The 23,119-nt window shown below is 41.1% G+C and overlaps 1 long non-coding RNA gene across 1 annotated transcript in view; it reads left to right on the top strand.

Annotated features, from left to right (window-relative positions):
- Positions 1–238: 238 nt before the first annotated feature.
- The window catches only part of LOC148685914 (uncharacterized), a 170,435-nt gene continuing 147,554 nt past the window's right edge, over positions 239–23,119 (top strand). The window contains exon 1 of the long non-coding RNA XR_015949769.1: positions 239–2,546. This is a non-coding gene — a long non-coding RNA (uncharacterized LOC148685914). The remainder of the gene's footprint in view (positions 2,547–23,119) is intronic.

The raw sequence follows: 23,119 nt of genomic DNA, 5'->3' as shown, positions 1-23,119 counted from the left end.
AGTATTATATTCATCTTTATATCAGTCCTTTCCAGCAGTGGCAGGTGGTGGGGCAGGGCAGTGGTGGACCTCTCCTTGTGCATTTGCGCAGTATCGATCTACCTGCCTCCTTGTCTCTCCTACTCTCCCTCCTGGTGAGTAGCAGCAATTCTACTGCTGGGAAAGTACACTGCAATGAGTCCTATGCTGATTTGCTCCTGCATGGATAGCAGGGCGAACGGATGGCTCATGCCCATCATTTTTGCACTGTGTTCTTGTACTGGTGTATCGAGCTAGGGATGAGGAAGCACTTTTCCCCCTGCTACTATTTTTCTGTTACTATTTAATACTTTGGAGATGCCATTACATAGATGCACAAAGAATAGAAAATGGTACCATAACCACACCCATCCTCCTTAAACCAGAGTCAGAACAGTTCTGAGTCCTATTGTGTCCAATGGGACAGATTCCTGTGCCCTGAGCATTGCATGCTTTGTCAAAGTAGCCACATGGCCAGACGGCACAGAATAGCAAACATTTCCACAGCTTCTAATTCCACTTACCGCAGGGATCTTCGAACCATTCTCTTTCACTGCAGTCACCTTCTCATCTCAAGCTTCATCTGTGGCTAGAAGAGAGAAAGTACTGTATAAAGAAAGGTCAGGGGTGAAAAAAAAAGAAGGTAAATCCTTATTTGTCAGAAGAACACATGATCGTTGGGGGGGGGCGCTTCTTCATTGTGCTCTGCTCACTTTCATGAACTTCTCAAGAGCAACTTGAAGGAAAAGGAGAAGAACTTTGTTTATGATTGGATAAGAAGTGCTGTTGATTTGCCTGGGCCATTGCTAAGGTTAGAAACAATTACAATTTTATTAGCACCATTAGTTCCTTCTGGGGGATTCTCCAAAGTGCCTTTGGCTAAATGGCCCCTGCCACAAATGTTTACATTGTCACCTTTCCATCAAGTTCTCAAGTTACTGCAGAAAGAAATCAATGGCTGGAGTTGCAGCTGCCAGCTACAGAACTTTGTACAATGCAAAATACTTGGCCTAAGCATTTGGGGGGGGGGCAAAGCTTGTTGTACATAAGGTTCAAAATGGAGATGGGGAGCCTACGCCTTTGCTGGACTACTTCTAATGCCACCCCTGTCAAATGACTGGCCAAGTCTGAGGAGAATTGGGAGGAGTCACACAAAATCTGGAAGACCACAGGTATGGATGTGTGAACATGCCTCAATCTATTATGAAACAAAATAAAAAAATTCCTTCCAGCAGCACCTTAGAGACCAACTAACTTTGTCATTGGTATGAGCTTTCGGGTGCATGCACACTTCTTCAGATACTGTACCTTAGTTGGTCTCTAAGGTGCTGCTGGAAGGAATTGTTTCATTTTGTTTTGACTACGTCAGACCAACACGGCTACCTACCTGTAACTCAAACTATTACGATATTCGTTTCCACTGTCATGTGACATTTTCCACTCTGCTGTGTTTCATTTTGTGTCCATTGATGCAGAAATACATGTATTTTAATGTATTTTTACACAGCACAGAATAGGCACCTATATCTCAACCATCAACAGATATTTATAAATCAGTTACCTTCCCTGCATGTTCTCTTTCCAAGTTAATGACTTTCCAGAGGGGTAGCCCTCTTAGTCTTTTGAGGCAAAAACAATAAAGATCCTTAAAGACAAAGTTAAAGAAGTGGCTAACGCCCCATTACCAAGCCATCTATGGCTGAATGTCTACCTTTTCATGTCTACTCAGAAATAAGTTCCATTGAATACAGTCTTTCTTCCTGGTAAGCAAAGTTGGGTGTCATGAACTGGCAGGACAACAGGGAGGAGGAAGAGGAAGAAGAGGATCCCAACAAGGGGTGTAGCCAGGACTGTTCAGGGAAGTTTTTAATGTGTGATATTTTAATGTATTTTAAATTTTTGTTGGAAGCCGCCCAGAGTGGCTGGGGAAACCCAGCCAGATGGGTGGGGTACAAATAAATTATTATTATTATTATTATTATTATTATTATTATTATTAGACACACCGGGGCAAGCAGGGGAAAGGGAAGGAAGTACTCAGACAGGATGATGAAGGGATAGGGAACAGTGCATAGGAACTGGAGCAGCAAAACCAATCACCAGAGCCAGAGGGGCTGCTGTCTCCATAGCAGGCTATGAGGCATAGGGAGCAGCAGGAGGGGTACTCTAGGAGGCTGAGGCAAGTAAGGGCCCACAGCCCAGCCCCCTATCTGGCCAGGTGGGGCTCGCTAGCTCTGGGAGAAGGAGTGTGATTTCTCAGCTGGAGTAGGCTTGGAACAGGTGAGGGTCACATGCATCATCAAGCCCAGATGCTGTAAACAGCATGCAAAGTACAAAAGGGAAGCAGAGCTGAGGTGCTGTGTCTGTTCAACTGCCTTTGTTGATGGACCTTGATTTGGATAATGCTGGACCCCTGTGGGGCTGTGCTTTGGGTTTGACTCTGGACTGTATCCTGACTGCTGGACTTCAGACTTGGCTACTTGGATTGATCCTGGACTCTGTTTCCTGATCCATGGACTTGCTGCCAGGTAGGCCCAGGACTGCAGCAACTCTCACAACCTTGCTTTCACAGTTCAATACGTATAAACTTCTCATTCTAGCTCATTTCCTGAGGCATTAGGGAGGGACAGTCAAGAAAACTTAAGAGGAAAGGAAAGGCATTTTAAATTTAGTATTGCTTTTAAAATGAAGATTTAGGGTGATGAAAAATGGGAAGTTGAAGTGGGTTCTTCCCACTTCAAGAAATTCAGTGGGATTTACTTCTGAGTAGATATAAGGATTGAAATCTAGGATTCCTTTGGCAACAGGCAACACTTCAGAAATAGGAAAAGCAAATAGCCAGGTGCATACTTCAATGAATATGTAAGCAACATATATCACAAAACAATGTATATATGAATTTTTTTGTATAATGTGTGCATGTTAAAATAAATTGTAGAGAATTAAGGCGAATGGCTTTCACAGCAAGGGTCTATGCTGCAAAACAGTAGGGGTCATGGGTAGATGGGTAGGAAATTTGTTTGATAGTCCATTTTTAATGGATTTCTCTGACATTCCCCTTCCCTCATGTCTTACGATGGGTGGACACAAAGTGGTACATATTTCACCTTTGTTGTTATGTTATGGTTCAGCACTGCATGGGGTAAGTTTGGTATCAATTAACTACTTGCATAATGATTCCTGTAGCCATTTCGTTGATTGTGGTTGCTCGTCATCAAAATGGCAAAATAGCTGTGATCAGCCCTGCAATAGGTTTATTATACTGAAGTTTTTCTGCACAGCCGTGTACCCAGATAACTGTGTGGTGAAACTATGTGCTTCCTTCTTTGGTGAACCAACTTTAATGTCTACTTTCAGCTTGTGGTTTGACTGCGTTTAACAATGCAATTTTTAAAGTGTTTTTGAATAACATTTGTTTCTGAAATACAACTATGAAATTGCCACCAAAGATTTCCTCAGATTTTTATATTTTGAGGAGCGAAACATAGTATTCAGCTACTGAATTTTTCATGGTATTACTATGCTTAAGAGTTTTTTTCATGGTATTACTATGCTTAAGAGTTGTTTTCCAAGATACAGCACCATTTTTCACTCTGAGAGTGGTTTCAAATCACTACAATTCCTGTAGACTGGATGGAGCAGATAGAGTGGAAAGCACATCTTAATTTGTATGATTGTATTGCATTTAATTCAGAAAGCCAGTGTGCTTGCAATAGGCAGTTGAGTATTTACCATATTTGGGCTGGGGACCCTTTTGACCTCCAGATGTTAAGCTACAACTCCCATCACCCTGATCATTGGTGATGAGGGCTGGTGTTGATGGGAAATGGAGTCCAACAACATCAGGCGGCCCAGAGGTTCCCAAGATGAAAAGCCTAAAATTGATAACAAAGCACATCTTTGCCAGAAATCATTTATCATCACAGGATATATGATAGCAGACAGAAATCTTTGAATAAAAGAATTAATGATTACGCTCATCATTATTAAAACACAACTGTTCTGTCTGGGTAGTACATGTGCGTATAAATATATTATTGAAAAATTAATAAAGGGAGGGGGCAGGAGAAAATATAAGCTTAATGTAATTTAAAAATAGCCTCAAACAAGTTCAACTTGAGGGTATTTTTTCACCAGGGAAGCTGTTTTTCAGAAGGACTTTAACTGCCCTGGCTTTTTGATCTTCATGCAGAATTAACTACGACTCATCAAAATTTCATGGCCTATAAACTACACCACTTCATCTTTCTACCACCCAGATGAAATACCAAAGTGTGACCATGGCACTTAGCAATACAGTGGTACCTCTGGTTCATAGCTGCCAAGTTATCCCTTTTTTAAAGGGATTTTCCCTTATGCTGAATAGGCTTCCTCACGAGAAAAGGGAAAACTTGGCAGCTATGCTCTGGTTACGAACTTAATTCGTTCTGGAGGTCTGTTCTTAACCTGAAACCGTTCTTAACCTGAGGTACCACTTTAGCTAATGGGGCCTCCCGCTGCTGCCATGCGATTTCTGTTCTCATCCTGAGGTAAAGTTCTTAACCTGAGGTACTACTTCCGGGTTAGCGGAGTCTGTAACCCGAAGTGTTTGTAACCCGAGGTACCACTGTAAACTACTGGCAGGGTGGGTGGGTGGGTGGGTGGGGGGTAGAAATTTGTGATGGGTGTGTGTAGGGAATGGCTATAGTGCAAAGGAGAAAGTAATTATACCTAACATGTAAGATGGAATTAACAGACTAAGGAATTGGAGAAAGGTCTGACAAGTAATTAAAGGGAGAAAAATCTTTTCATAAATTATATGGGGTAATAAATGAATTCACTGATCAAGGCCTTATAGTCCCAATGCACTATAATCCTGTACATGGATATTATAGTAGTGGGGCCCAGTAATTAAAACAAGCTAAAAATGTGGCTTTGGAGCTACATCTAAAAGTTCATACTCGTCAACAGCCCTGTTTAAATTGGGACATCCTGTTTTTGGGCTCTGAACTATGTGACTATGCAGCCTATGTGCACAGAGCAGGCCCTTCAGATTGCTTCCCCATCATGTGGTTGGTGGGGGCCAGAGCCAGCAGGGAATCTAAACAGTGGGGCTGATGCCAACGAGTGGAATTACGTGACAACTGAGCACCTGAAAGGGGCTCCTGTCATGGTAGGAACTAGGTCAGAAGATCTTCAAAATGCTTTCCAACCTCACAACTCTTTCCCCTGTTCTGCAAGCCCAAGCTGAATATGTATCAAATATGTCTTTTTAAAAAGCTGCCATATTTATTTATGTACTTGTTAAACCAAAAGATTCAGCTACTGATGCTGATAAATGTAATCTCCAACCATCTTCAAAGGGCCAGCCCAAGCTGTAAAAAATCATGGATGACATGCTAGCTTGCTTAAGCCCAGATGAATGGGAGATTTTGTACAAGGTGCTTTGCGATGAATTTTTCATGTTCAACAGCTAGTCTCTTGAGCTGGAGTTCTAGCTGTCAAATCAACCACTGGCATTCCATCTATGCCACTTAATAACCTGGAAGGGGACAGTAGCAGCATATTCAGCACAGAACCCATTGAAGTACAAATTACAAATCCACAGCACTGTGTGGCATTTAGAACATTTGTGTATGTAAGTCACACATAATCCATGATCAGTCTGAAAATAGTAAATGAGCTTGTCTCTCTGGTTGAAAAAGAATAGGGTATGGACTACCATAGCAAATTAGCAACTTGAAAACGGATGTATGTCCTCTGAGCACTGAAAGCTTTGAACTGGAACAGTTGAATATTACACCCCAATCTCAGGAGATTTAAAAGCAATTGCAGTACAAGAATAGCTGCTTATTAAGAAAGCTTTTTAAAAATGATGTTAATGGTCTATACTCCTGGGCTAAAACAATTACCAAGCTGTGATCTAACTAATGGCTTTTTATTAATTAAGATCCTTGAGCAGAATTTGCATGAATACGTCCTTCCTATCTTGCTAAACAAAAAGTTATAGGAGACGGTGCTTTCTAATCAGATGAAAAAGAAGTTTGCGTAGATCCCTAAGAGTGCATTCAGAATATCTGCCTACACAGGACACTTGAACTCTGAATATGTAGAAATAAACCTAAAATTAGACAGAACACATTATAATATTTTTTAAAAAATATATTTTTATTAATTTTTCCAATTAAAACCAATTATATCACATTCATTATTTCAAATTATACACATATATATCAATCAAACCGAATGTTATGCCAAATCATCTAGAAAATTTTTTTGGGTTCCCATGCTTCAAGAAATTGGGGATTCCTCGCAACCGTCCACTGCCGTCTTTTTTCTAAAGTTCAAATCGTCTCTCCGAGTTCATAATAATCCAGATCTTTCCCTTACAGTCACATAGATGTTTTCCTCTTTCAACCGATTATTTCCCAGCTGCTGAGATAAATGTCAAACAAAGTTTCACAAATGTTCTTTCTCCTGTGTGAGTTAATCAGTCCAGCCTCCCCATAAATCTTCTTGGTCTGGAGCGTCCCTATTGCGTCGACTCTCAACACGAAGCAGCGCCATCTTAAAAAAACTCAAATCACTTTCGTTTTCTCTCATAGATTAACGATCTTTATAAAATTTAGAGCTTTTCCAGGCAGAAGAACCAGACCTCACACCATGCATAGACTCTTGGTAAATTAATGGATCTCCTTGCCCTATAGCTGAACTTAGCTTCAGGTCGCTGCTCCAATTCAAAGTGCGTCACAACTCATAAATCCTCCGAACGCGTCCAGGCACTCCTCCCATCCAACTAGAGGGGGGCTTTTCTCGTCAGCAACTCCTCATCTTCAAAAAATATGCTCAATAACAACAGTTTATAAAGTTCAACTCACACAGTCTTTTGCTTCTCTTTCACTCCAAACAAGCCAGGACATCACGTCTGGGAAGGTACGAAGTAACTCATATGAAAAAAAATAAAAAAGACTCGCTTCCCTTATCGCTCCGTCCCCATCAATTCTTCTTCCAGATGAAATACAGCCTTTAACTCCTCACCCTCAGCAGCATAGATTTCTCGGCAGTAAACAGCGCTTCTGCCCCTCCTTCTGAAGTATGTCCATAGATTTAAGCCTAATTATCTTCTTTAATCATGGAAATCCCCGCCATGCAGATTAGCGTCCGGGAGTCCTGGCCCTCGTAAGTGCTTCAGCCCAAGCTCCCCCCACTCCATAAACAGTCGGAGTGGGTCTGGGGGCATCGCGGGCCAGCGGCCCCTCTCCGTAACCCCCGGAGAGGGTAGGGGGTTGCCATTTACTCCCCTAGCAACCGCCAAATTCCTTACGAAGGTCAGAGGGATGGAAAACAGGTCCGCTATTCCTGCAGGCGGAAACCGGAACCGACAGAACACAATATAATAAACACATCAAATCGCATTTCATCTGGCTCACATGCACCTCTCCAAGTCAAGTGCTGTTTTATTTACAAACTAGGCAACTGATGTATATTAAGACGGTAGCTGAATGGTAAATGGATCCAAGAAATCACTTTATATTTTGAGAGTAATTACCTATCTACTCTCATGTGCCTTCAAGTAAAGCAACCTTGAAGTCCAAGGGCTATGTGACAGTGTCCCGAGGATCATTCAAGTTTTGTTTCTCTTTTTTTTCTTAGAAAAACAATAGGAACAGTGTGTGTGTGTGTGTGTGTGTGTGTGCACGCCCCACCCCCCATGTCTTAAGTAGTGGGAGATTCAGTTGCTTCAACCTAGAACTCAATCTGTGTACCACTGAAACTTGAACTCATTCATTAAATTGCTTGTGGAAGTCTTGGCACTGAAATGTGTTTGAAGAGACTGTGGCCACACTGAGAATTGGGCATGCTCAGAAGAGTCTGCAGATTTGGGGCAATGACCACTTGGAATTGTTGATGAAATCTTGCAGTCAACATCTACAAACTGAAACTGCACAATTATATAATCTATTTTGTGAAATGGTAACAGCTTAGTTAAAAATAAGAATTTATTGACTAAATTGTATAAAGTCACACCACCAATCAATTCAATGAAAGCTGAAGGCAAGGTTAAAATAATTCAGCACCAATTGATGCATTTTTATATTCACTAAAATGTTTCAGTTAGTTAAGCCAAAGCAATTACAAAAGATGGACTAACTAGTATGCCATTCTCTTATCCCTAAGAGATTCTGGAACTTTCTGAGGAAATGGTCTGGTGAAAGCCTAAGAATAAATTATATGTGGATGTGGACAAGGTGCTTGGATAGGTCAAGTCAACCAGTTGCATTCTGGACACTTGTCCCCCTTGGTTGATAAAAACTAGCAGGGAGGGGAGAGTTGGCTGGGCCAGGGAGGTGATTAATGCCTTCTTGCAAGATGAGATTGGCCCTGCCTGCTTGAATGAGGTTGGGTAAGGTCTGTCAATCCAGCTATCTTTAACTGTTGACTTTTCAAATAAATATTTTCATCTAATGAATGTTTACCATATTTGGGAACTCTTGAATGCTTTTTAAAAATTGATAGGCGAATATAAGATGTCAATATGATGATGTATGTCTGTGTTTGGACTGTCACAACAAAATTCGTTCATAAAAAATGGATAAATGCAATTTGAAAAGCCTTCTGTTATGTTGAATTTTGATCTAGCACTTGCTATCCAGGAGCTCTGGCTTTCTGTAATGCAAAGCATTTATCCAGCCAATTAATATTAGAAAACTCTGGCAAAGTTTCCAGTCAAGGTACTGCAGCAGCATTTGCTTCTTTCAGTTTTTTTTAAAATTATATATCAGTGAAATTAAATGCATTTCTAAACCCATTACTTGCAGTAATTAATGAATCATGAACTCCTTGAATATGGAATTTTTCTCTAGTGTATTTATCAAAGGACTGCTTCAAACATAAAATATCTGACCCACCCCTCTCAGATCAATATATTTCAATTGGCTAGGACTGAATAGATATTTCTGTTTAACACACACACACATGAAAGCTGGACAATGATACTGTGTTATTCTGCCTCTTTAAAGCGGGTAACACTTGGGTGGGAAATCTCGGAGGGAATAAGTTGGAGCAAGTTTTAGCATTTGCTACATAAAGAAAAGTATTATGGGCAGATCAATTCAGTGGGAGTGCTGCTTTTATACTAAAGTTTGATTTAAAATGGCAATTTAAGTGAGCAATGGTTTGGAGCAGTAATGTTCACATTCATATGATCTACAGGGGAAAATTGGTTCTGGCAGGGTGAGCACCTTATTTCAGTTTCTGAAAGCAATCCGGTGCTAAAGTGGGGTGAAATACTATTAGCCTGAAACTTGAAATATACCCATCATATGCATGATATTGCAGTGTGTGTAGAATGGCTAATCCAGGGCGCCATGTCCTGTTCACTATGATACTTGTGTGCAAATTGACTCCCTCTTGCAATGACTGGGAAAAAGCTCCTATTCCTCACAAGAGCTCATCTGCAGACTAAAATGCCCTGGGCACTGTGCCTATGGAGGCCTTAACACAGCATAAGTGGACAAGACTGGTGCTGTCTCTTCCCAAGCTGCATCCTTGAAACACACACATACACCAGCCACAGTCATGGGTTGGGAGGGTTTTTTAAAAATCTATCCTCACAGCTCTATAGGATGCTGAAGGTGGCTGTGATGTCCATGGAACAGTTCTAAGGGCATTGTGCTGAACTAGAAAGGGACTCCTTGTAGAACTAGAAAGGGACTCCTGATATTTGCTGGGTATAATGATTCTGGAAATGCCTTTTAATTCTTCCCCAGTAATCTAGTTCAGAGTTATGATTGCAATTTGGAACCAATGATTCTCTAAAGAATCTTAGCTCTTTGTAATTGGACTGATGATTTAGTTCAGTTCCAGCGATTCTGGCAAGACTCTCGTTTCAAAGTGTGGTTCCAAGGCATGAGAGCATAGACAATGAAGACTTGCCTGTAATTTTTATATAGGCAGACTCTCACAATTAATCCCTGTCACATAAAGGAATAATATATTTTATATGTGAGAAAGTGAATCTTGCTTTTATTGTTTGGCAGAAGAGAAAAGGTTTATACTGAAATATAAAAGCTCTTCAACTTTTTGGAAAAATCGTTTTCAGTTTTGTTTATAGTATAGAATGGAAACCCTTGCTTCAGATGTTAGGAGGCTAGCATTCAGTACTTTGGGTTAAGAGTTCAAATCCAACCTTGAAGACTGTAGAAGTACCCTGTTTCTCCAAAAATAAGACGTAGCCATAAAATAAGCCGTAGCAGGATTTTTAAGTATTCAAGGAATTTAAGCCATACCCTGAAAATAAGACATAGTGATAGGCGCAGCAGCAATGCCAGCCACGGCAGGAGGAGGAGGAAAAAAAATAAGACATCCCCTGAAAATAAGCCATAGTGTGGTTTTCTTGAGGAAAAATAAATATAAGACGGTGTCTTATTTTTGGAGAAACAATGGGTAGATAGACTACTAGATCAAAGGGTCCGAGTTCAAATCCTTTCTCATTGGGTGTTCTTGGGCAAAGCACCATTCCTCCCCACAGTCTTAAGTTATATTGCAGGTTGCTGTGAGTGCAAGGTGTGATTACCTTATGCACTTTGGGAGGAAGAATGTGTGGTATGTGAGATAAATATATAAGAGTCCAGCACACAGGCAACAGTTAGATGTTACATCTTTTGATATCACTGGAGAAAATGAACCCCTGTGTGTGTGTGTGTGTAACATTTATATATTGCCTTTCTGCCAAGGCCTCTACCCATCCCCAAGAAACTAAAATCAGCTTCCAACAGTAACATATGCATATAATAAAACCAACTACACAAAATCCATTAAGCAACATAAAAAGGTATCTTGCTATGCCTACAGACAGACGTATTCCCATTTTGGCTCTGCTTTCTTTTTTTTTAAAGCGAGTTTTTTTAAAAAAATTTTTACATATAATCACAATACGTAACATTGTATCCTCTGATTAACTGTCTTGGCTCAACCAAGCCTAAACGACTTCCCTCCCTCCCTCCTAATGGTTTACAAAATTAAATTTTGCATTTTTGCATTTTACTTCCTCTCCTATCCTTGCTATATCATTACTTAAGAGATTATATTACTCAACCTGAATAGGTAACTAATTCATCTTACAAATTTTCAGATAACCCTGCTAATGATGTTAATTGCTTACAGTTGTCTTTCAAATACAATACAAATTTGTTCCAGTCTTTTTGGAATACTTGATCTCGCTGGTTCAGGATTATTCCCGTCAGTTTCGTAAAGTCCATCATTTTCACCTGCCATTTTGGCTCTGCTTTCATGGCTATATGGCCAGCAAATTTGAATTTGTTTGAATTTGCCAAGAAGATCGGGACTCCTTGGAGTTGTGAATCCAACTCCCATTGGCCCCAGTCAGCATGGCTAATGGTCAGGGATGCTGATAATTTTAGTTCTTGACATCTGGAGGGGCACCCTGTCCTAACACCTCTAGCTTGAATGTTACACAGCTCAAATGCATGTTATGCTGCACACCCTTGAGTCTTCTATTTGGAACACCACCTGCAAGAGCCCCTGATCAAATAATGTCAATGAAAATTGCTTGCCTCTGAAGCTATTTGCTCCAGGAAGGAAGCAGTTTTGGGTTGCAATAGCTGCTCCCCCCCCCAGTTCAAATACCAGCCAGCTTTAATGGTGAAGTGATTTTTCATTAGGATCATGGTGTGCAAGCAAATGCTAGAGAAACTCCTCCCGGGTATGCCACAGTCCCAATCCTCTTTAGGCTCTGTTGCTGCTATAAGTAAGTAGAAACTAGCCAGGAAAAAAAAAAGCTAATGTGAGGTTTGACCGTAAGAGTACCGCTGCACACGGAAGACTTGAATATATTACCTGATTGTCACAGCAATCTTTGTGGGCCAATTGTAGTCTCAAATGAAGTCGGGTACTTTGCCACTGATTTTTACCAAGTCAGATGAGCTTCCTGAATAGCATCCTGTGGCTTAACAAAAATGCCTTCATGGGATGTTAATGCTTTCACTGATTAGGTCACAGTAGTTAGAATAACAGATTGGAATGGGAACGTTTTCAGAAGGCTATGGGCAACATAATGTTTTCCATTACAGGCAAAGCACGACTCATCTGTTTGTCTTTTAAAGCCCCCGAGATCCAAATGTTGCTGTTACAGTTCAGCCCTCCTTCTGTGTGAGCTCCAGAGGGAAAGCACCTCTTCTGAATACTATTTTGCTTGTCTGAAAAATCCTGCAGATTTAATTGACTGCATTCAAATTCGATTGACAAATGCACAGGTACCATACTGTCTTTGCCCCCGCCAACATGCACCACAAAAAGTCCCAGAACGTAAGAAGTCTCTTTTTGGATCAGACAAAAGTCCTGTCCAGTCTATCATTGGCTGTCAATGGCTAGTCTGATATCTCCCTCACATCCTGCTTGGGGAGCCCACAAATATGGCATGATGCAACTGGCTACCTCTTGTTGCAAGTCCCAGCAAACCAGTAGTATCTTAACTTGTAGCTCCTACATTTATGAAACGTAAAACGTTTTGAAGACACTTGCTCATCCAAACTCTCAGATAGCTTGCTGACAATGTACTGCCGCAGGAATATGATCCCGAGCAGGCTGCTGGATCAAAGTCATTGGCTGCAATCTACATCAAACTCGGCACCAGATTTAGGGAAGGTGGTTCCCTCACACAGGGTGCTGAGCTAAGAGGGCACAAAATTGAGAAGATCCATAACTGAGATCTATTTGGGGCTCCAAACTTTTGCCATATTACCAAAGATTACCAGACTCCACCCCTGATCAAACTCAAGTTTGGATAGTGGCAAGTTACTCGTTGAAACCACTGGTACATCATCTCATTTCACCACTAATGAGGGCTGCCATACACCCAGAATTTCAAAGGCAGAAGTGACGTTCAGTCGGGAATTTCCAGAAGGAAAGAAAGCTCAACAATTTTGGTGTGTCTGGGTTTTTTCCTGCTAACTCTACCAATAACACACATTTCACCCCAGCACTGTGTTTGCGGGGGTATATAAAATGCTTTCCCTCCCTACAGGAGTGCTGAAGTGGGAGGCGCTTTTCCAACTCCCACTGCTGTAATGGGCATGAAAGGAAATTTTATTCAAAGGCCTCTTTACCTTTGGGGAGCATCACTGCTCCCTCTAGTGCAGCATCATTGTCAGAAGGCCTTAAAAAAGAGGTGCTGCTCCTTCCTGTTTCCTCCATCTTCTAACAATGGTACCGTGTCAGGGAAAGGATACCTTTCAAAGGTAAAAAGACCAAAAGTGGCTGGTAGGCCACCAAAAACTGCAGGCCGCAGAGTTGCTCCCTTCATTCAGTGTTTGCGTTATCATTACCTCTACTATCTCCACCCATGTCATGAACGCCAGACCTATAGAGAGGAGTGCAAAATTTCCCAACCCCCTGAATGAAGGAATATATGTGAGAGAGGTTGCAGCAGAGCACAGCTACCCACATGGATTTACCGTAGCAAGAGAAGAAATCCAGGAATGAAATATTCTACTGAGTATAAGCATTGCAACGTTGCTTTTTCATGCTCAGTCCTCAGTTTTGGTTTTTATAAAGGATTGCTTCACAGCTTACCGAAGAAATATCACGTATGGACGAGCCAAGTTATATATATATTTTTTTTGGGGGGGAGCCTGATTTTCTTTTAAAAAACAATTTCCTAAACATTGACAGCAAAGGTTATAGAAAATGGTGCATTTGCAGCATTTGTAGTTTCGGTAAAATTGGATGAATCCTGTTTCAGGAGTGGCTGGTTTTATTTAGGTTCGAAAACAAAGCAGCTGCTGAGAATCCAGACCCATAATATTTCCTGCCTATTGCTCAGGAATCCTTAGACAATATGCAAGGCGATGTGGGAACCACACATCCACAAGCAGCTCCCACACAGCTATGAGAATGACTAAATGACCCAGCGTCATGGGCCTGAACCAGTCATGTGGGTTTTCCCCAGGCTTTGTACCAAACCAAACTCTACTTCATGTAACCCACCCTCCCTCCCCCATTTCCCTATGTCCCTCCCTTTCTTTGCTTTAATATAGCAACCTGCTCCTGGTTCTGTATGGAGTAAAATTGATCCGTATAATTTGAGTTTCATGGGTAAATTATTAATTATCATGATGTAAATTTTGAGTTGGCCTTCGGCTATTTTCTCTAAATATGCTCCGTGCTTGCATACAAGGTTGAATAAACCTGCATGGCTCTCTCCAGCTGTCTTGGCAAAAGTATTACCTGTGGAAGCCAATGAACCATTTATTATACATTACTCTTACTGTGCCCACAGTGAGACCTCTTAAAATGTAGCTGAGGAGAGATTAAGAATATACTTATTAAATTACGCTGCTGTGGTATTATTATAAATGAAATTATATTGTGCTAAATGATGTGGGCTGTTTGTTTTTTTGAAAATGGGTAATCTAAAAATAAGAAGACGGCAGGATGCCAGCCGTTTTCATTCTCTGTTGCTTGCTTAAAACTGGAAGGAGTTGATGCAGTTCTTGACAATCTGCTTTGAGTTTTATTCTTCTGCATCAGAAGCAGCTCTGGTCTGTGTTTTATGGTAGCCATCCAGGTTCATTGGTAGTGGTGCATGGTGGGGTGAAGAAGTCATTGCCAGACTTCCTTGCCGTTGAGTTGCTGCTGCTTACTGGGCACAAGAGGGGTAAGGGTTTGTACCCTGCTGATCTCACTGCTATCTTACCCCTCCCAGCATGCAGCAGTGACTCATTGCTACTGATGTAGTGGAGGGGAACATATTTTAGTCAAAAGATCAATTACTTCAGATCTGAGATCTTTCAGAACACTTTGGCGAATACCATCGGACCCTGGTTACTTGCTATTTTTACTTTAATCAAAAAGTTCCGAAACTTCTTTTGTCACCTCTGCACGATTTAGCTTTGCAAAAGTATGTCACCGTTGTTATATCTGAATAAAAATAAACATTTCAAAAATCGACAATTACAGGTAATCAGTTTTCTGCCCCCTTTAAACCTCAATAGTTGCAGAACCTTTGCCATATGTATAGTTTTTCATATTCTCAAGCACACTTCCGTCTGTGTCCCTTGCGTGTGTTTTCCATTTATTTGCCACCTCCATCTAGGCTCACATTGCTAATTAATTCCCGACTGTCCTGCAGAATTACATCCTCAGCATATCCATAAGAAATCTTAATGAGGATGCAGGTAGTAAATTCATAAGAAGCATTTTGTCTAATAAACCCATTCTCTCCCAAGAAGGCAGATATATATATATATATAAATAAAACACATCCCTATGACATATCGGGGTGTGCCAAATCCAATTCACTGCTATGCTACCAGTGCAAGAGGCAAAAAGCAGGATTTTGGTGTAGTGGTAGTTCTATTTAAGAGGTCAGCCCCATCATTGGTGATGGTATAAGGAAATGGATGGTCAGATCTATTTTCTTCTAGAAAGAGGTGCCAGAACTCACCTCCCTTGTTCTTACAATGGCAATGAATCTCAAGCTAACTGCCTCACAACCCCCTGCCATATCGGAAGGTAGCAGTCCAAATATCTCAAGAACCAATGATGCTCAGCACGAGAAGCCATTAAGAACCAAGAAGGGAACACCAATGCCCTATAAACAAGCTGTGTATCATTCCTGTGTATCTGCAGTCTTTGAAACGCATTCTAAAGGTGCAACATAGAAAAATCAGGCGATTGCAGCAAAACCGAACATGCTCTTTGTACACTGGGGAAATCCCATCTCTAGAATTTTGCTCTGCGGCTGGTTATAGTGCAGCACAGTCTAAGCGACGGTGTAACTGCAGCTGGGGTACTCGGACCACAGCTCTGCCAAGCCCTACAGTTGCTCCAATTTTCTATTTGACTACGAAATGGTTTGATGTAAATGATATGATGACAGAAGGGAAGAAAGAAGTGGAAAGGAAGAGAATTTTAAAATGAATAGCCAAAGACATCAAGAGAAATGACAAGGCATTCATGAGCTATCCCAGAGAATGAGAGAGGAATTTTAAGAAGATACCCAGTCCACTAACTAGACTGGGGGAAGACAGTGGAACAGGAGTGACAAAATACCAGGGAAAAAATGCCAATAAATTATGTATCACTATTGACCTCATTAGCTGAATAATTCATTTGCTGAACAACACCAAACTAAGCTCCAGCTGAAGGAAAATTCAGCAATAAAAATAGAATCAGTAACGGAACAAGATCAAGTCAAAATCTGACTCCGCTAGAGATGTGGGATAAATTAGATTCTGTTTGCACCTTAATGAGAAGCTGGCTAATTCAGACTCTTTGAACCAGTTAACGAACTAAAACAAATTAGCCTTCAAAATTCTCACTTCTCTGAATTTTGCAATGTGGTTCTGAAGCCAAACATTGTGTCATTAGGGATGACAGTGTAAAGATGAATACATTAGTAAAAATAACATACAAGCATAAATTACTGCATGCAAAAAATGTGTACATTAGTCAATATTGTATACAAAAATGTGTTTCAATTCACACTAAAATGCTGATGAATTTTCATGAATTTAAATGAATTGCTGCAGAAACATGGAGAATTATATTTATGTTTGAAAAAACAATATATATATATATATATATATATATATATATATATATATATATTTACAATATGTCCCACCCCTAGTCTCCTCTAATCAAAACTTTCTTAGAACCAAGTTTGAGATCCGCATGCATTAGTCTGTAGTGTTAGTGTTGCATCATTCTTGTGTATTTGTGGCCTTTGAATCACACTCTAAAAGGAGGATTAGACAACTGCAGCAAAATTGAACATGTTCTTTCAATTTAGAGGTTAATGGGGGGAAGGTTGATCCTAGAACTGTGCTTTATGGATAAGAGTAGTACAGCACTGTTCAAGATCGAAAGGTCAGAAAAAGAGGACGCCTGACACAAATTGCAGGACGTGGCCACATCTAGAAGCGATGCCCCCAAAGTGTCCTGAAAACATTCAAGTATGAGCTGGTAACAAAAAGATATAATCCATTTTTAGACATGTAAGAAGAATGTGTGAGGGCTAAGGATGGGGGAGGAATCCATCACACTTTCTGATTCCAAAATGGACTCGCCTGATTCAATCCTAGAGGATTATGACCTGCAGTGACTCCTAGACCACTTCAGAATATACAGCATTATTTTATGAGACGATTCATTCCATATATATATTTAAAAGTTGCCCATCTAGTCAACCCCAGCCTGAAGTGGCTGTGCATGGGATCCTTGCTACTGCCTGCTTTGTATTGGTGCTTAAATATATACAGTGGTACCTCCGTTTACGAACTTGATCCGTTCCAGAAGTCTGTTCTTAAACCAAGGCGCACTTTCCCTGATGAGACCTCCTGCCACCAGTGCCCTTCCATTCGGATTCTGTTCTTAGACCGAGGTAAAGTTTGCAAACCAGGACACTACTTCCACTTTTGTGGAGTTCATAAACCGAATAGTTCTTAAATAGGGCTGTTCTTAAACCGAGGTACCACTGTATATAAATATAAAATGAGATGCTGGCAAGCATCTGTTGATAAGAACATAAGAGCCTGCTGAATTAGCCCATCTCATCCAGCATCTTGTTCTTTTACAATGGTACCTTGGTTTACAAACACAATTGGTTCCAGAAGTCTGTACTTAACCTGAAGCGTACTTAACCTGAAGTGAACTTTCCCATTGAAAGTAATGGAAAGTGGATTAATCTGTTCCAGACGGGTCCGCGTAGTACTCAACCTGAAGCGTACTTAACCCGAGGTATGAGTGTAATTGGCACTGATTTAATCCAGAGCTCTTCCATTATTGATAGCTTTGAAGAGTTGCTTCTAACCCCCCCCCCCAAAAAAAGCAGCCTTTAAATCTGACTCCTGTGCTCTTACGTTACAGCAGAGTCAGAAACATTGTTTAAGCAGTAGATCTCTTAGTCATGGGGTTGTTGCAAAACTTGCACGCTGCCAGTGGGCAAATTGCAATTTCGTAGCTTTTGGACAAAAATTTGTCCTTTGAGCTCTGACGAAGTGCATTTTGAATGCCTGCTTGTCTCGTTTCACAAACTGCGCCTGCTTGGTTGTCTCCTTGAATGGCAGGCTTTGAGAGATTAGTCTTGCTTCTTTCCTGTTTTGCAACGATTCATCACTTGCAAATCTGCTTCTACCGAAATTAAGGATTGGCAGGCAACGCTGCGGAACTGTTTGTGCTATGCTTTATTTACCAAGAACAAATAATCTCTGCAAGATACCAGCTTCTCCGGGCTTCTTATGGAAAACATATCCTAAAAATAGAGTTGATTACTTACAAATGGACAAATTTGCCAACTCTGCCTCTTTGGGTGCAGAGCATCCCAGCAATTGCTTTTGGTTCCAGAATGGGGATGGGATGGCCTGTTGTAGCAAATGACTAACTGCTCTGTGGCACTTAAAGGGTAAGAAATGTATTGCGGCGTCAGCTTTGTGGAATAAATCCCACTTTTATTCATTTATTTAATTAATTCCATCTCTGAATCACTTCTCATAAAACATCTCAGATTCATGAAATGTTACGCATCTGCCAGCTGAGGCTAGCACTTGATGCACACAATGAAAGGGAGATCTGATTTCAGGCCCCACAAAAGCTTTAGCCACATCCAGAATTGTTTGTTCTTAAGGTGCCATGGGACTCTTGGGCTTGTTTGTGTTTTGGTTCTTCGATACAAGCCTTTGAACACTTTTCTAAACAATGTTACTGACCCTTGCGATAAGAAAAGTAGATGCACAAGCAATGGAGGTATCAGAGGAAGGTGGTGATGGTGGTGAGAGAGCCAAAGACTAATGTTAATTGCTGTATCTCCTGAAATAGCCATGATGTCACCTCAACCATGTTCTGCTGCTCAGTGGCCACTGCAGGCTGGAAACATACTATGCTATTTGTACTCGGGCAGCAGCTGCCATTGGACATTAGAAATGTCAGGCCAAAGGCCTATCTAGTGCAGCATTCTGTTTCCACAATGGGCACTGCACCTTTTGTTACCCAGAAGGGTTGACCAGAGACTTTTCATGGTCTTCAAGAATGCTCATCATGGAGGGCTTCTCTAGGGCTGCCATACATTCAGGTGCCCGGGTGGAGATTTTTGCTGAATGGTGAAATGGTGAAATTTTTGGTGAAATGTCTGGGAAAACCTGGACGTATGGCAAATTGGGCTTTTTCATTAACAAATTATTTAAAAATAAAATAAAAGCTCAAAAACGAAGGGAATGTGCACTAAAGGTTTGAAGAGATTATGAGAGGACTTAGGAGAGCCATTTGGTGCTCTAGTTGGAGCCAGTTGAAGGGTTGGTGCTGTAGCACACATGGGAGGGTTTGATCCAAGAACACCTCTGCTAATGGAACAGGATGGCCTTTGATCCTATGGATGCCTCCACTAATGGATGAAGAGGGGAGGCCATGTTTTCTGGTCCTCCTCCCCTATGCAACCTCCTGTGCCCCTGATAATCAGTCCTGGACAGTTTGTGGGATCTTCCATAATATGAAGGAAGATGCATGTAGGGAGATGTCCACAGGTTGAAGGGGGAACCAACATTGGTAACCTTCCTGTGGATCACGAGCCCTCCTATGACTGCAGTGGTACCAGCTGAATTCCACCCATGCACATTGCAATATGCTGATACCATAGAACATTATCAAGAAGAACAGGGCTGAGAGGAAGGGGGGGGGATTCCACCCTCTGCTGGGAAAACACATACTACCTTCTTGTCGTTCTGTTTGGTTCCTCGTGCTTGTAATAAATAAGGAAACTGAGACCTACCTAAGCCTGAGTTTTCATGAACAGCTGCCTGTGTGTTCAGGGAAAACAGCAGAAGGTCACACAGTGAATCACTACCTATTTAATTTACATTTTGTTAACTGAAACCTTCACGTGGGACCGCCCTTCTGATAATTCCCACATTGGCAGTTAGGGAATTCATCTGCAAAACTGAAGAGGAAGATGGTTTCCCTGCTGCTAAATCTGATTTCCCATCATGCACGGCACTAAAACACTTCACACTTGGCACAGGGCCAACACAACAAGCTGGTAAATTACACCACGATGCATCTCTGAGAGTCCACAGCATTTTGCGCTACAAAGGGGGATCTGATTTACAGACATATGAACTACAAGGACCCTTCCAACCTTCTGAATATTCCCCAGCCAAATAAACTTGGATTAGAAGTCTGAACTGAACAGTACTCTGAGGTAATCTCAGAGTCTTATGCAGCATATACTTCAGCATGATTTTAAAATTTTAATTTAATTTTATAAGTATTGGAGCAAATAGTAGTATGACTCGGGTACTGTGCAAGCCCATACATGCCTACTCAGAAGTAATTCCCATTGAGCTCCAAGGGACTTATTCCCAGGCAAGTGTGTACAGCAGGCATGGTTAACCAATGGCCCTCCAGATGTTTATGGACTACAACTGCTATCATCCCTGACTGTTTGCTATGCTGTCTGGGACTGAAGGGAGTTGGAGTCCAACAACATCTGGAATGCCGCAGGCGGGTCACTCCTTGTGAATAGGATTGCATCCCTGAATTCCCACCCCACCCTCACCCCCATGTACAAATAAATCTCTTATATAAATAAAGGTATTTGCCCTGATCCAAAAGAAGGAAGCAGATCTCTTTAAAACCAGCTGTTAAAGAACCACACAGTTGATGGGGGGGGGAGCACCGTCATCTCCCAAACCCACTGTCAAAATCAAGAAAATGACAACTTGGGAGATCCACTATGCTTGTCACAATAGCAGAGTTACAGGTAGGTAGCCGTGTTTGTCTGCCGTAGTCGAAACAAAATAAGTTGGTCTCTAAGGTGCTACCAAAAGGAATTTTTTTATTTTGTTTCGACAATAGCAGAATACAGAGTACACATGAAAAAAAAATCTGGCCATTAGACCCAGATACCCCAATCCTCTGTATGGTTTGGGTTTCATCATCGATGGTAAGGTTTATACCAAGCTTATGCATGTGTAGAGTCTTTCTATCGAAATGATGAATGATTAAACAGTTTTACAGAGAGTATCTATGCTATAGATCTCTCTGAAATGCAGTGAAAGACTGCTGTACTTTCAGGTAACAAACTACAATATCTAGAAATGCCCTTAGATATCACCAGATGACATGTGATCAAGAGCCATGATTATTTCCATATACAGTATAAGGCTGATGGATTAAATATGATATGACTGCGGCATACTTCTTGCTAATCACCTTTGCCTAAACGTCCTGTACTGCTTTTGCCAGAATGTGTTTAAATGACTTACAGTATTGTCATTTGGGAGCTAAATTTAAGCCTCCTCATGAGCTTGATCTCTTTTGAGAGAAATGACACATAAAGAAATATGGAATTCAATATCAGTTCTGCTTATCGGGTTGGTCTAACACTCCAGAAGAATGTTAGTGCAATGCAAGAGCTCACACATTCCTAATTCTACCTTTCCTCCTGCAACAATCTGAAAGCATCCAGCCCATGAAGTATCAAGAACAGAACAGTTCAGCCAAATACGACTTCTTAGCAATGGATCCCCAAGAGTAACATTTACCCTGCCTATTTAAATCACTTTTAAGCTAACGGTTACATTGCGGATGCATGGAAAGTGGTCAAAGTACCTCGAGCAAATGGGTTATGGAGAATGTTGATTTTTACAATGTTCCTTCCATCCATCAGTGTACCGACTTCCTGGCTGTTTTGTACTTTTTATTGTGGTTTTAGTTTTTATGCTAATGCTTTGATTTATGATTTTGGTTGGATTGTTTTACCATTTTCTTATATAGAATCATAGAATCATAGAGTTGGAAGAGACCACAAGGGCCATCCAGTCCAACCCCCTGCCAAGCAGGAAACACCATCAAAGCATTCTTGACATATGCCTGTCAAGCCTCTGCTTAAAGTCCTCCAAAGAAGGAGACTCCACCACACTCCTTGGTAGCAAATTCCACTGCCGAACAGCTCTTACTGTCAGGAGGTTCTTCCTAATGTTTAGGTGGAATCTTCTTTCTTGTAGTTTAAAACCATTGCTCCATGTCCGCTTCTCTGGAGCAGCAGAAAACAATCTCTCCCTCCTCTATATGACATCCTTTAATATATTTGAACATGGCTATCATATCACCCCTCAACCTTCTCTTCTCCAGGCTAAACATACCCAGCTCCCTAAGCCGTTCCTCATAAGGCATTGTTTCCAGGCCTTTGACCATTTTGGTTGCCCTCTTCTGGACACGTTCCAGCTTGTCTGTATCCTTCTTGAACTGCGGTGCCCAGAACTGGACACAGTATTCCAGGTGAGGTCTGACCAGAGCAGAATACAGTGGTATTGTATTGTTAGTAGCCTTTAATTTTGGGGGGTGGGGTGGAGGAGGCTGGGATATTATATATCAGAATGGAAAGATGTGTTCTTCCTTTTGTTAGCAGATAATTCCTGTCCCTGGCAGGACAGAGTGGGAAAGTATTTTCTCCTCTTCTAGTAATTTAAACTCCCCCCCCCCCCCCGGTTAATGCTCCTCTGTACAGTAAATCTTAACAGTGTGGCTCTGTGTCACTCATTGGTGCTTTGTATGATTACATGTCATAATAGCTACTCATATGCAAGATCAACGACCTCTGCTTAATTAGTCCTCTTTTGTTTGTTGAGTGATGATTATATTGTGCTTGTAAGAGAATATGGCTGGATACTTGATCGCTTTCTCATCATAATATAATAAATCCCAAATTGGTTAATAACACTGTCCAATTGGCGATAAGTCAATAGGGAAAAAAGAGGGAACACTACGGATTATTTCCTCCTATGCATCTTCTCTAATGTTTCAAAACAGGCCTAGTTACATTGCATATTGACAAGTTCTAAAAGGTGAGAAGACCTTGTGTACATGTTTAGAAATGCAATTTGTCTGCAACCAAAGAAAATTATGTGGTAAAAGCAATATATTAAATTGACTGATGTGCGTGGAAATGGACTGAATCCAATAGGGAATGTGTAAACTGATGTCATTGTCAAAAAAACCAGAGCCCAAGTATTGGAAAACTGAGAATTTGGCCCAGGATCGTCTTGAAATGAATCATGTTAGACATACAGTAGTTAATATTTGTGGATACTGTCAGGGAGCTTTC

The sequence above is a fragment of the Zootoca vivipara genome, chromosome 4 (assembly GCF_965207765.1).
Source record: "Zootoca vivipara chromosome 4, rZooViv2.hap1.1, whole genome shotgun sequence".
NCBI lineage: Eukaryota > Metazoa > Chordata > Lepidosauria > Squamata > Lacertidae > Zootoca > Zootoca vivipara.
Note: the sequence above shows the minus strand (reverse complement) of the source record. Positions and strands in the feature narration are given on the sequence as shown.